Source organism: Rhinichthys klamathensis, unplaced genomic scaffold (genome assembly GCF_029890125.1).
Source record: "Rhinichthys klamathensis goyatoka isolate OS25496 unplaced genomic scaffold, OSU_Roscu_1.1 h1tg000035l_1, whole genome shotgun sequence".
Taxonomy (NCBI): domain Eukaryota; kingdom Metazoa; phylum Chordata; class Actinopteri; order Cypriniformes; family Leuciscidae; genus Rhinichthys; species Rhinichthys klamathensis.
Window position 1 is genome coordinate 2,081,475 of NW_026606583.1, and position 12,907 is coordinate 2,094,381.

Sequence of the window (12,907 nt, forward strand, 5' to 3'; positions counted from 1 at the left end):
TTCCATATGTGCAAGCGTGATTGACAACGTGAGGTCGTATTTATTTTTTAACGTGCGAAAATGTGTGCGTGCAATGGCCTTAAATCTGCCTATAATGTGACAATGGAAACATATTTACCTTTCAAAAGGACGATATCGATGGAAAGAAAAGTTCTTCTGCACAGCTGCTTTTAGATCCTGTATATTTACGTTTACGCATAGGCCTACTAACTCCTTGAAATTAAATTTGTGCAGTTTTTAAGAAAATGAACAGTGTCATATAATCTGTCAATTAAGATATGATCCTAATTACACGTGTAACACTCCTACCGTTTCACCTCCTCTTCGGCACACACTCACAGCATCATCGCACCCAGGGCCGAGTCCTGATTGGTCGATCGTTCACATGATCAGGTGATGGACAAAACATGACGCTTTCAAATTGTACAACAAGGACAGCAAGAACGAAGTAACATAGTAAAAAACGCACACCTTTATTTGTGTTCTCATTTGTATGCATTGTTATTTAAAGTTGAATTGTAGCCATATTAGTTTTATTTTATTACACTGACAATCGATGAATAAACTTTCTAGACATTCATATTCAATTCATATTCAACAAAATAATTTTTACAGAATAACAAAATCACAATTAATAATGTCCAAAATACAACAAAACCAACTGAAAACAAAAAAAAAAGTCCTAGTTAAAGAGATTTGTTTATTAACTCTGATTACAGTGTATGTGGCCTACTTATACTTGAGGGGATGACACACTGCACAAAAACACATTGCACACTATTATTGCTATTTGACCAAATAAATTACAACACTCTTAATTTATAAAAAAAAAAAAAAAAAAAAAAAAAACATAAGAATGGTGGGGGTGGGGTAGTATAATCCAGGTAGGTGGATAACAATGGGCCTGTCCAAATTTTTCCCCCCTAAAAACTAAATCTGCCCTGCATGCTAGAATGAAATGTAGCATTTTACACACAGTATTGCTGGTGTAGGTGTATCAGACTCATTTTAGGGACCATTTGTGTATTTAGAGAGAAGAAATAGGGGGGTATAATCCAGGCAGGGGGGTAAAACGGACCTGCCCAAATAATACCCCCCCTAATAACTAAATCTGCCTATGCTAATATAGTGAAATGTAGCATTTTACACACAGTATTGCTGGTGTAGGTGTATCAGACTCATTTTAGGGACCATTTGTGTATTTAGAGAGAAGAAATAGGGGGGTATAATCCAGGCAGGGGGGTAAAAACGGACCTGCCCAAATAATACCCCCCCTAATAACTAAATCTGCCTATGCTAATAGAGTGAAATGTAGCATTTTACACACAGTATTGCTGGTGTAGGTGTATCAGACTCATTTTAGGGACCATTTGTGTATTTAGAGAGAAGAAATAGGGGGGTATAATCCAGGCAGGGGGGTAAAAACGGACCTGCCCAAATAATACCCCCCCTAATAACTAAATCTGCCGATGCTAATATAGTGAAATGTAGCATTTTACACACAGTATTGCTGGTGTAGGTGTATCAGACCCATTTTAGGGACCATTTGTGTATTTAGAGAGAAGAAATAGGGGGGTATAATCCAGGCAGGGGGGTAAAAACGGACCTGACCAAATAATACCCCCCTAATAACTAAATCTGCCTATGCTAAAAGAGTGAAATGTAGCATTTTACACACAGTATTGCTGGTGTAGGTGTATCAGACTCATTTTTGGGACCATTTGTGTATTTAGAGAGAAGAAATAGGGGGGTATAATCCAGGCAGGGGGGTAAAAACGGACCTGACCAAATAATACCCCCCTAATAACTAAATCTGCCTATGCTAAAAGAGTGAAATGTAGCATTTTACACACAGTATTGCTGGTGTAGGTGTATCAGACCCATTTTAGGGACCATTTGTGTATTTAGAGAGAAGAAATAGGGGGGTATAATCCAGGCAGGGGGGTAAAAACGGACCTGCCCAAATAATACCCCCCCTAATAACTAAATCTGCCTATGCTAATATAGTGAAATGTAGCATTTTACACACAGTATTGCTGGTGTAGGTGTATCAGACCCATTTTAGGGACCATTTGTGTATTTAGAGAGAAGAAATAGGGGGGTATAATCCAGGCAGGGGGGTAAAAACGGACCTGACCAAATAATACCCCCCTAATAACTAAATCTGCCTATGCTAAAAGAGTGAAATGTAGCATTTTACACACAGTATTGCTGGTGTAGGTGTATCAGACCCATTTTAGGGACCATTTGTGTATTTAGAGAGAAGAAATAGGGGGGTATAATCCAGGCAGGGGGGTAAAAACGGGCCTGGACAAATAATACCCCCTAAATCTAACGCAACATTAGTGTTTTCAGAACACTATAGGCACAGCCGCACAGGAACAGTTTCTTCATGCCATTTTCCTTTTGAACAGTTAAATCCCTACCAAGGCATATGCCTGTAAGTGTAATACTCCCAGTCTCCCACTGTTTAGTGCAATCTTTCTTAACACAGTTGATATCTATTAATATTATTCATAATACTGTAAATATGTTCATAATCTGTAAATGTTCATTATGACTAAACCTATCGTGTCTTTATACTTTTATATTTTATTCTTATCATTGTATTACTATGTTTCTTGTTGTATCTGTTAGTGCACTGGAAGCTTCAGTACCAAGACAATGTGCAAAAGCAAAATTGGCAATGCAGCTCATTCTGATTCTGATTTATGCAATATATATATATTTTTTTTATATAAATTTATTGGAATATCATAAACATGTCGGTGTAAGTGACAATATGAGCCAATACATATGCCCGCTGGGTTTGCAGCTAAGCAGAAAAGAAAAGAAAAGAAAAGAAAAGAAAAGAAAAGAAGAAAAACTGGAACAAAGACGCCATCGACGCGTTATCAAAAGAGATTTGCAACGGACATGCCAGTCTCCTTTACGATTAAGGTTGAAAAGCAATTCATTACGTTTCTGAGTTTATACAGGAAAATCCATAGATTTTCTTCAATTTGAACGTTTGGAGTAGGGATCAGTGAAGCATGTGACCGAACGTTTCGTGTTTTAACTGCCATCTACCGGAAACACGGCGGTACTGTCCGCGTGCACGCGAAGGGGGGTAGTCTCCAGCCGGGGGGTCGGAATTAGGCACAACACCTGATTCAGCCAGCCCCACTAGGGGGTGCAGGTAGAATATCAGGGGGGGCAAGTCATTTAACGGAACATTTAAATTTGACAAATATAGTGATTTGATTTATATTGTGATAGCCTATATATCGATATGGCCAGAAATGAAAATTTTTAAAAGTGGCATGCCCCCACGGAAGAAAATTTTGAAAAATAACCCCTGAAATTCATACATTTTATAGCATATTATAATGCAACTTATTAGGCAAAGTTGCATTATATATTTTTTTATATTTTTTATAAGTTGCACAAAAATTTGAATAGCAAAGTAGGCTCAGATATATAAAGGCTATCATGATCATTTTGCCAAAAATGAACCATGTATTTGTTTAGTTTATAATACGTTTTATTTTTAACCTAAACAAATACAACATATACCATTCAAAACTCATCGGCTGCATTTGAAGAAAAATAAACACATCAGTTTTCTGTAGCCTTGTGCAAACTTATTCAATAGAATCATACTTCTAGAATGTTCTTTCCAGTGCAAAAAATTATATTTTTAATTTAGTAGTTTTTCTTATCATAGCCTACAAATGTCTCATTTTACTCGATTTACTGAAGCCTGTAAAACGCATTTGCAGCTGCACAGCCGTGTGTATATCTATGCTGCAGAGCGTCTGGCTCGCTCATAGGCTGCGCTGCGCAACTGCACATCCAATGGCGCGGGCGCCTCTGACGTGCGACCAATGAGCCAACTCTACGTCATTACACGTAAGAGCCCGTCAAAGGGGGCGCCAAGTAAGTCCCCAAATTTGCCATTATAGCAGCGGGTCTTCGTTCATAGTCTGTCTGAGTCTGACATATACACTCACCGGCCACTTTATTAGGTACCCCATGCTAGTAACGGGTTGGACCCCCTTTTGCCTTCAGAACTGCCTCAATTCTTCGTGGCATAGATTCAACAAGGTGCTGGAAGCATTCCTCAGGGAGTTTGGTCCATATTGACATGATGGCATCACACAGTTGCCGCAGATTTGTCGGCTGCACATCCATGATGCGAATCTCCCGTTCCACCACATCCCAAAGATGCTCTATTGGATTGAGATCTGGTGACTGTGGAGGCCATTTTAGTACAGTGAACTCATTGTCATGTTCAAGAAAACCAATTTGAAATGATTCGAGCTTTGTGCCATGGTGCATTATCCTGCTGGAAGTAGCCATCAGAGGATGGGTACATGGTGGCCATAAAGGGATGGACATGGTCAGAAACAATGCTCAGGTAGGCCGTGGCATTTAAACGATGCCCAATTGGCACTAAGGGGCCTAAAGTGTGCCAAGAAAACATCCCCCACACCATTACACCACCACCACCAGCCTGCTCAGTGGTAACAAGGCATGATGGATCCATGTTCTCATTCTGTTTACGCCAAATTCTGACTCTACCATCTGAATGTCTCAACAGAAATCGAGACTCATCAGACCAGGCAACATTTTTCCAGTCTTCAACTGTCCAATTTTGGTGAGCTCTTGCAAATTGTAGCCTCTTTTTCCTATTTGTAGTGGAGATGAGTGGTACCCGGTGGGGTCTTCTGCTGTTGTAGCCCATCTGCCTCAAAGTTCGACGTACTGTGCGTTCAGAGATGCTCTTCTGCCCACCTTGGTTGTAACGGGTGGTTATTTGAGTCACTGTTGCCCTTCTATCAGCTCGAACCAGTCTGGCCATTCTCCTCTGACCTCTGGCATCAACAAGGCATTTCCGCCCACAGAACTGCTGCTCACTGGATGTTTTTTCTTTTTCGGACCATTCTCTGTAAACCCTAGAGATGGTTGTGCGTGAAAATCCCAGTAGATTAGCAGTTTCTGAAATACTCAGACCAGCCCTTCTGGCACCAACAATCATGCCACGTTCAAAGTCACTCAAATCACCTTTCTTCCCCATACTGATGCTCGGTTTGAACTGCAGGAGATTGTCTTGACCATGTCTACATGCCTAAATGCACTGAGTTGCCGCCATGTGATTGGCTGCTTAGAAATTAAGTGTTAACGAGCAGTTGGACAGGTGTACCTAATAAAGTGGCCGGTGAGTGTATATTAGAAGGTATGCGTCTGTCATGGATTTACAGTTACACTGAATTGATTCTCAAAAATACGGAACAAAGTGCGTTCCGTATCAGTTCAATACGGAACAAGCCGTTTATGTGTCAAATACGGAACGATTCCGTATTATACGGAACGGTTGGCAAACCTAATTCGAGCCATGGTCTCCCACGATACCAACCTGATACCAACCTGGGCAGAATGAGCGGGAGCTCTTGCCAAAATTACGTTTGGGGAAAACCAGAGCTATGGGTTGTGACGGAGCTTCAGTGTTTAAGCCTATGTTGTATTCATCCGCAACAGCCACGGATGGGCTGGGAACGACGAGGGATTCGGTCTCTGCTGCAGCTAATGCCCTAGCAGCCTCGTTGCTGCTGCCAGTGCTAGCTTTAGCAACCAGAAATCGGCGCATACTCGACTCGTCACTCGGTGCAAATTACAAGAGAAAGCGATAGAGAGATATGGAGGGAATGAGAACACGCTTACAGAAAGAGTAACCAAATAATTTCAGTGACTGACGGCGAAGGAAACTCAAAACAGGGGCTGAGCTCAGCTGACGACAGTGTCTGCGTGCTCCGCTCTGCAGTGACTGACTGAGACGTGAAGAAGAAGCTCAGCAGGTTCACCACAAGCCGGTGAAGCGACTGGCCACGCCCATGCATCTACCAATCAGTAGCTACTTTGAATGAGGGATAGAGAGCGCAGAGAGCGCTCACTCTGACCATTTTTCTTGAAATATTTTTTAAATTTGGGATATTTGCATGCCATCACGTTTGGGGGGGCAGTCACGACATTTGGGGGGGCATTGCCCCTCCTTGCCCATGCCTATATCCGGCCCCGATTTGGAGTGCTGTCAATACAGACAAAAACGACAAAAATCGGTGTTTCCTACACCGTGTTATCCTCTTTTTAAAATCCGCACCCTGTTGACTTCAATGGGGCAAGTTCTAAACCTGCGTTTAGCCTGCTTTAACATCCTTGCTTTGTCATTACAAGTGCACAGCCATGTGAGTGGTGAGTGACCACGGTCAATCTGACTGCAGTAGATGTGAAAGATATTAATAAAATTGATGTTAATTAAGACCGCTCACATACCTGTATGTCCTGTTGTCGTTCGAAGTCCACAGTAGTCGATTGTCGAGTTCGCGCGCGCGATCATTGGTAACTAAGCAACAGTGGAGACTCAGACTGTCAGCTGTCAACAGATGACGGTGCTGTGAGGTGTTCTGAGAATATCAGCTCTAATGGATGGATTTTGTAGTTAGATTAGGAAGAGTATGAGAAAATGGTTCGAGTTTGTGCCTTTCCAAATTGCGGTAATCGAATGAAGAGATATTTGTCGTTGAGCTTTCACCGTCTTCCCCTCCGCAACCTGGAAATTCTAAAGTTGTGGTTGGTTGCACTTCAGCTTGATGTGCAAACTCCCTTGCAAACAATAAGTGAAAGAGATTATCGTGTTTGCTGCGAACATTTTGATGAGGACGACTTCAGCGAAAATAGCGTCAAGCACCGGTATCTGAAGACAAATGCTATTCCAAAAGCTAAAAAACCAACGGCAGACAAATTGGAGGTAAGTTAAGGCTTTATGATTTTTACTTTATACGGCTGAAATATTACTCTCAGCTTTTTTTCATTTTCTGTGAATAAATGTTCCGCGGTGTTGGTGAAAAGCAAAACACCTCTGTTGTATCTATATGATAGAGAAATGCATCCTCAATGTTTTTGATTTGGCCATTGAGTCTGACAAATATGTTATTTTTCCTTCTTACTTATTTAGTTGAAAATATCCAGTGACATAGAGAAAGAATTTGCTGCAGTGCCACAGTCAACTCCAAAGAAGACGTCAAGCAAATGTGATCGGCACTCTAGTTTTGAAATAGTTCTGTCAAGTCCACAGACAACAATTCAACAACCACGTACAAAGCCTTCATTATCTGGCATAACCTATATCTTGTACGAACTCCTTTATGGCAACAAACAGTAAGTTGTTTAATTTTTTTCTTTTTACTTTTTAAAATGAGAATTTGCTTTTACAAACATTTACCTATTTTATTAATTTGATGTTATTAAAATTATTTTATGTTGTGAAAAAAATAATCATCCTGTTACTGCATTTAGCACATCTTTCAATGCCCCCAAAACAGCCATTGGACTTCTGTCTCAACTGAGTTGAATACATTTTATTTTTGTGGACTTTATATTATAGTTAGCATTTTTGAAATAATCCATGTAATTGTCATAATCATGTTGATTCTATAAACGGACATCTCAGACATCATTGTAGTGTCCTCCTTTTTTGTCAATTGTAGGACCTAAGTGCTACTGCATCTAGTCCCTATTTGACTGTCTCCTGTACAGCCATTGAAGATGTGTCACAAGTAAGTGCAATTAATTTTCTTTGATGTCTTAGCACAGTTGTCAGATACATATAATAATGCTTTATGTTGTATATATGTCTGAAAAAGTCATAGTCCGCCTTAGAGTTGTTGATTTTCTCCTTTGACATTTAATATGTTTTGTGAACTGTAGGAGCAGGGTGCTACTGGGTGTACTCCATCTTTGACTGCTCCCCATACAGACAGTGTGGATGTGTCGCAAGTGAGTCCAGTATCTGTCTTTACCTTTTTAAAATCTTCCAGCTTTGTCTTGATAATATTTATAACATTAAAATGAACTTCTGTTTTTATGTTTAACCTCACCATCAATGTAAAATTATCAATAGACATGCACAGAAAATTCAGATGTGTTGGAGATGAGTACAAGCCTTGGGGAAATGGCTTTACAGGATCCGTCTGACACCAGTTATTCAATATCAAGCGAAACCAGCACATCTATCAACGAGTGCGTTTCTGATTCTGCCCCTTCCAGTGTAAATGGAAAAGTGTGGTCTGAAAGAAAATGGCTTGTAAACGAAGCAAGACTATTAGAACTATTTGCTCTCTGCAGAACATGTGGCTCTGCCATCGAAGACAAAAAAATATGTACTCAGTCTAGCCAAATTAGAATACATTGGAGTTGCATAAATGACCACTCCGGAATATGGTCTTCATGTCCTGACATCAGAGGAATGCCATCAAACAATCTCATAATCAGTGCAGCCACCTATTTTACCGGCACCACCCACTCCACTATCATGGACTGGGCTGAACTTCTAAACACATCAATTCCAAAGAAAACCCAGTTTTATGCACTTCAATCTACCTACTTGATACCAGTTATTCAAGAAGCATATCAAGCACATCATGAGCAAATAATAGAGCGCCTCATAGAGCTGTCAAACTCTGGACAAAAAGTAGAGCTCTGTGGTGATGCAAGGTGTGACAGCCCAGGTGAACATTATGCTTTATATGGAAATTATAACCATATGAGTTGTTCAGTTATACTACATAACAAGTAATGGCAACCATCTAATGTCTTTCTAAGTATCTTTTTCACATATCAGGTTTTAGTGCCAAATATAGCACATACTCTTTTATGGAGAATGTCAAAAAAGAGATTGTACACTTTGAATTTGTTCAGGTAAATTAGTGTGTATTACTATGTTATGAAACACAAACTTTGGTGTCTCACATGCATTGTTTTAAACACAATTTGGCCATGGTTTGTTCAATGTTATTCTCTAGGTGACCGAAGCAAGCAGCTCTGTGGCCATGGAGGTGATGGGTTTCCAGAGGGGTCTGGATTACCTGCTTGAGAGGGGAGTGGTTATTGGAGTGATAACCACTGACAGATCACCATCCATCAGAAAACTTATGAGGGACAACTACAGTGGCATACGGCATGAACTTGACCCCTGGCATGTCAGTAAGAGTAAGTGGTTTACGTGGACAAGAAATTGATGCAGTTCCAAACTCAATATAATTGCATGTTCTCTGTTCACTTTCTGTAGCTAACTTCAATTTACTGTACTTCCTTGAATGATGTTTTGTATAGGTGTGAAGAAAAAACTTGTGTCCATATCAAACAAGACGGATAACAAAGACCTCCGTCCTTGGATCAAGGCCATTATCAACCATCTCTACTGGTCATGTTACTCAAGCAAAGGTGACAGAGAGGTAATTAAAAACAGTTGTATCCAACAGTCACTAATTATCTATTAGACACAGCATTCCCATAAGTATTATAACATTGTAATGAAACATTTGAGAGCAAATATAATCTGAGCGCACAGCTTATATTGGCTTTTAAATTTCACCAACTGTCATTACTTGTTTTGTGTAGGAATGTGTAAGAATATGGACATCACTTCTCCACCACATACGTGGTGTACATAGATGGTAAGAAGATGGTGTTCAGTACACCTGTGGTCACCCAACCTTGACAGAAGATCAACAGAGGCGGAAGAGGTGGCTGAAGTCAGATTCGTCATGTTTTCTTGCACTGAAGGGTGTGGTGATGGACAGCAATCTCCTTAGAGATTTGAGACAAATGGCACTCTTCAAACATACTGGTAAGAATTTAGACGCATTGAAGTGTTTTTATCTCATGCAGTTTTGTGCTTAAAAAAGGGAAAATTTACATTATTGTGAGGCCTAGTATCAATATCATCAGAGCCACTCTATAGTGGCTCCAAGGTATGATATAAGACTATGTATCTAGTGGGAATGTTATTAGTTGATGACTAAAAAATAGTTGAGGACCATGGTAATGTTCAGGACTATGACAAATGTGTTTTATAGGCTAGTAGTTACTTGCAGTATGCCAAAATTTCTTATGTACTAACAAAAGGCTACATTCACCGCATACTACAAAAGTCAGTTATTGTATGTCAATGTGATTTTTGTCAGGACAACCGAAGCACAAAGTTGTTTTCTCGCGGCAGTCTCACCAATGGGTGGCAAAGCCCATGTATGAACACACAAATCAGGCATTCCGCGATGACCTGATGGAGCGTGTCTGGAGGAGGAGAGAAGACGGCACCATATTATTATCCGAGTCCTTACCCCGTCATCGACAGAGGAGGCGGCGACTGCTTCACAACATAGCCCCATTTCCACGGCCGGATAAGAGTGACCTGCTTGCTCAAGCCAGGTTGCGTTATATGAGCATGTTCTAGGCCTAGGTTAACATCACTGAACTATTTGTTCTTTCTACACTTCAGACTATGTTGTGTCATGATTATGTATAAAACCACACACTGCACTGTACAAACTTCATCTTGATTGTCTATATTGTGATACTTTAAAAACCATTTTGTTGTTGTTGAAGTAAAGACACAAAAACAATTGAATGTGTACTGTTAATTTATAAAACCGCTCTTAATAGACATATGTTTGCAATATATTACAATACTGTAAAAAATTAATTCTTACAATTTACTTATTCAATTTTACTTTTACTATAATACATATTATTACTTATTCATTATATAACTGTTCTATGTTTATTCCTAGTAATGACAATACCACTGATAACAGTCAGGTGTTTGCAATTTATTATAAAACTGTACAATTGACATTCTTACAATGTATTTAGACAACTTCAATAGTGCAATATACATATTCATACTTTTTCATAATAGAACAGTTCAATTACTTTGTTTATGCCCAGTAATGACAATACGAAGTATTACTAGAATCTAGATCACAATATTAGACTCAGAAGATTTCCTCTGCCTCTTTGAATCCCGTGTAAATTCCAGTGGGGGAGGGGTACTCTTGTCTGATTGCTGCTACAACACAGCTAGGCAATGGCCGTTTCTCAATATGCGTTCTTGTCTGTACTTGTGTTCTTGTGGACTTGTGAAACGTCATCAGTCGCTGCCCAAGTACTGTCCCTATAGAGAGCCTAAGTCCCTCCCCTTCCGGTCGACCACCATGGGACCTTATTTCGGAAAAATATTGTATGGTAGTCAATGGCGAGAGACAACAAATATTTTTATCTCGTTTGAATTGTGCCCTGAATTACACATATGATGTTTGTCAATTTAAAAGATACATTTTAAAGTCAAGAAAGTCGCAGTTTGATGTAAAACTGTCGAGGTATAAGACTGTGAAGATACGTAATTACAAAGACTACAAGTTCAGACGGAATAAAAATATAAGTTGTCTCTCGCCATTGACTACCATACATATTTTTTCCGAACTAAGGTCCCATGAGCCGGAAGCGGAGGGGCTCTCTATACCCAAGTTTGCATTTAGACAAGAACGGTTAAAAATCCCGGAAGTGTTCTTGACACGCCCATTTTACCGAGGATGCAACGGTTGGTTACTTGTGTGAACTTGACGGCAGAAATATCCCAGCATTCATTTCGGCATTCGAAATAACGGCACGTTATTGCGCAATACCAGCAAGAACACATCGTCTCAAACTGTCAGCAGCGTTCTGTGTGCTCGTCACCTTGTAAGTTCATTCTTCCAAGAACAACTAGCAAGAGCGTTCTCCCCAAGAACACAAGTCCGTTCTTTGCGTTCTTGGTTTTGAGAAACACCCATAGTTATTCTGATGCCACGGCCAAGGCGCTCTCCTCTCAGAACCCACTCTAGAATCACCCGGTAGGCCACGAGTCTGCATTGGCTGGAAATGAGGAAGGGCGAAATTAGGTCAGTTTACAGACAAAATTGCAAGTCTATTTACCAAAAAAAAAGGCAAATGTACCAAAACTAGGACAGACTCAGGAAAGACTGTTGTACTCACTCATTAGACAGCTTGCCATCAGGTCCGTCCGGTTTAGGTTGCTTTTTCCAATTTACTTTCGGGACAAAAAAAAAAGCTTCAAGAACATCCTTGTAGATCAGATGGGGAAACCTCTCTGTATGGGCGAAACAATATACACTATCTGGGGACTCATCCAGACCAGGCTGTATGAGATCCCATTCCTTGCAGCACAGGCTTTCTTCCTCGGTGGACATTGCGATACAGTATCCACAGGAGCACCACCATGTCCCCGCACACCGTGCCCTTGAAGCAGCATCCTCTGCCTGCTGCTCTGTTTGTGACGTTCTCTCGACATCTTGTGCCAATAACTCTTCGTCCGTATATTCAGGTTCGAACAGAAAACCACGAACATCAAACTCAAAAAACTCCTCCGTGTGTTCAACATCTGATTCGGATGAACTATCCATTAGAGCTGATATTCTCAGAACACCACACAGCACCGTCATCTGTTGACTGCTGACAGTCTGAGTCTCCACTGTTGCTTAGTTACCAATGATCGCGCGCGCGAACTCGACAATCGACTGCTGTGGACTTCGAACGACAACAGGACGTAGATACAGGTATGTGAGCGGTCTTAATTAACATCAATTTTATTAATATCTTTCACATCTACTGCAGTCAGATTGACCGTGGTCACTCACCACTCACATGGCTGTGCACTTGTAATGACAAAGCAAGGATGTTAAAGCAGGCTAAACGCAGGTTTAGAACTTGCCCCATTGAAGTAAACAGGGTGCGGATTTTAAAAAGAGGATAACACGGTGTAGGAAACACCGATTTTTGTCGTTTTTGTCTGTATTGACAGCACTCCAAATGTACAAAAAAATTAGCCCAATGTTAAAATTGACCGGAGTTCTCCTTTAACCGAGAAAAATGTTTCACGCAATTTTTAACGGTTAATCGGTTTATCGGTTAACCATGGACACCCCTTTCATCCAATCATTTCATTCAGTTTCAAATGCCTACCTGATTGGTAGCCTATATAGCCTCTCCACAATTGCCTACCCTAGCTGAACTGAAGCCTTTAAGTCAG

General features: G+C 40.4%; 1 protein-coding gene across 1 annotated transcript in view; it reads left to right on the plus strand.

Moving 5' to 3' along the window:
- crym (crystallin, mu) overlaps positions 1–12,907 on the plus strand; it is a 200,890-nt gene that overhangs the window by 78,228 nt on the left and 109,755 nt on the right. The gene's annotated exons all lie outside the window — the stretch shown is intronic.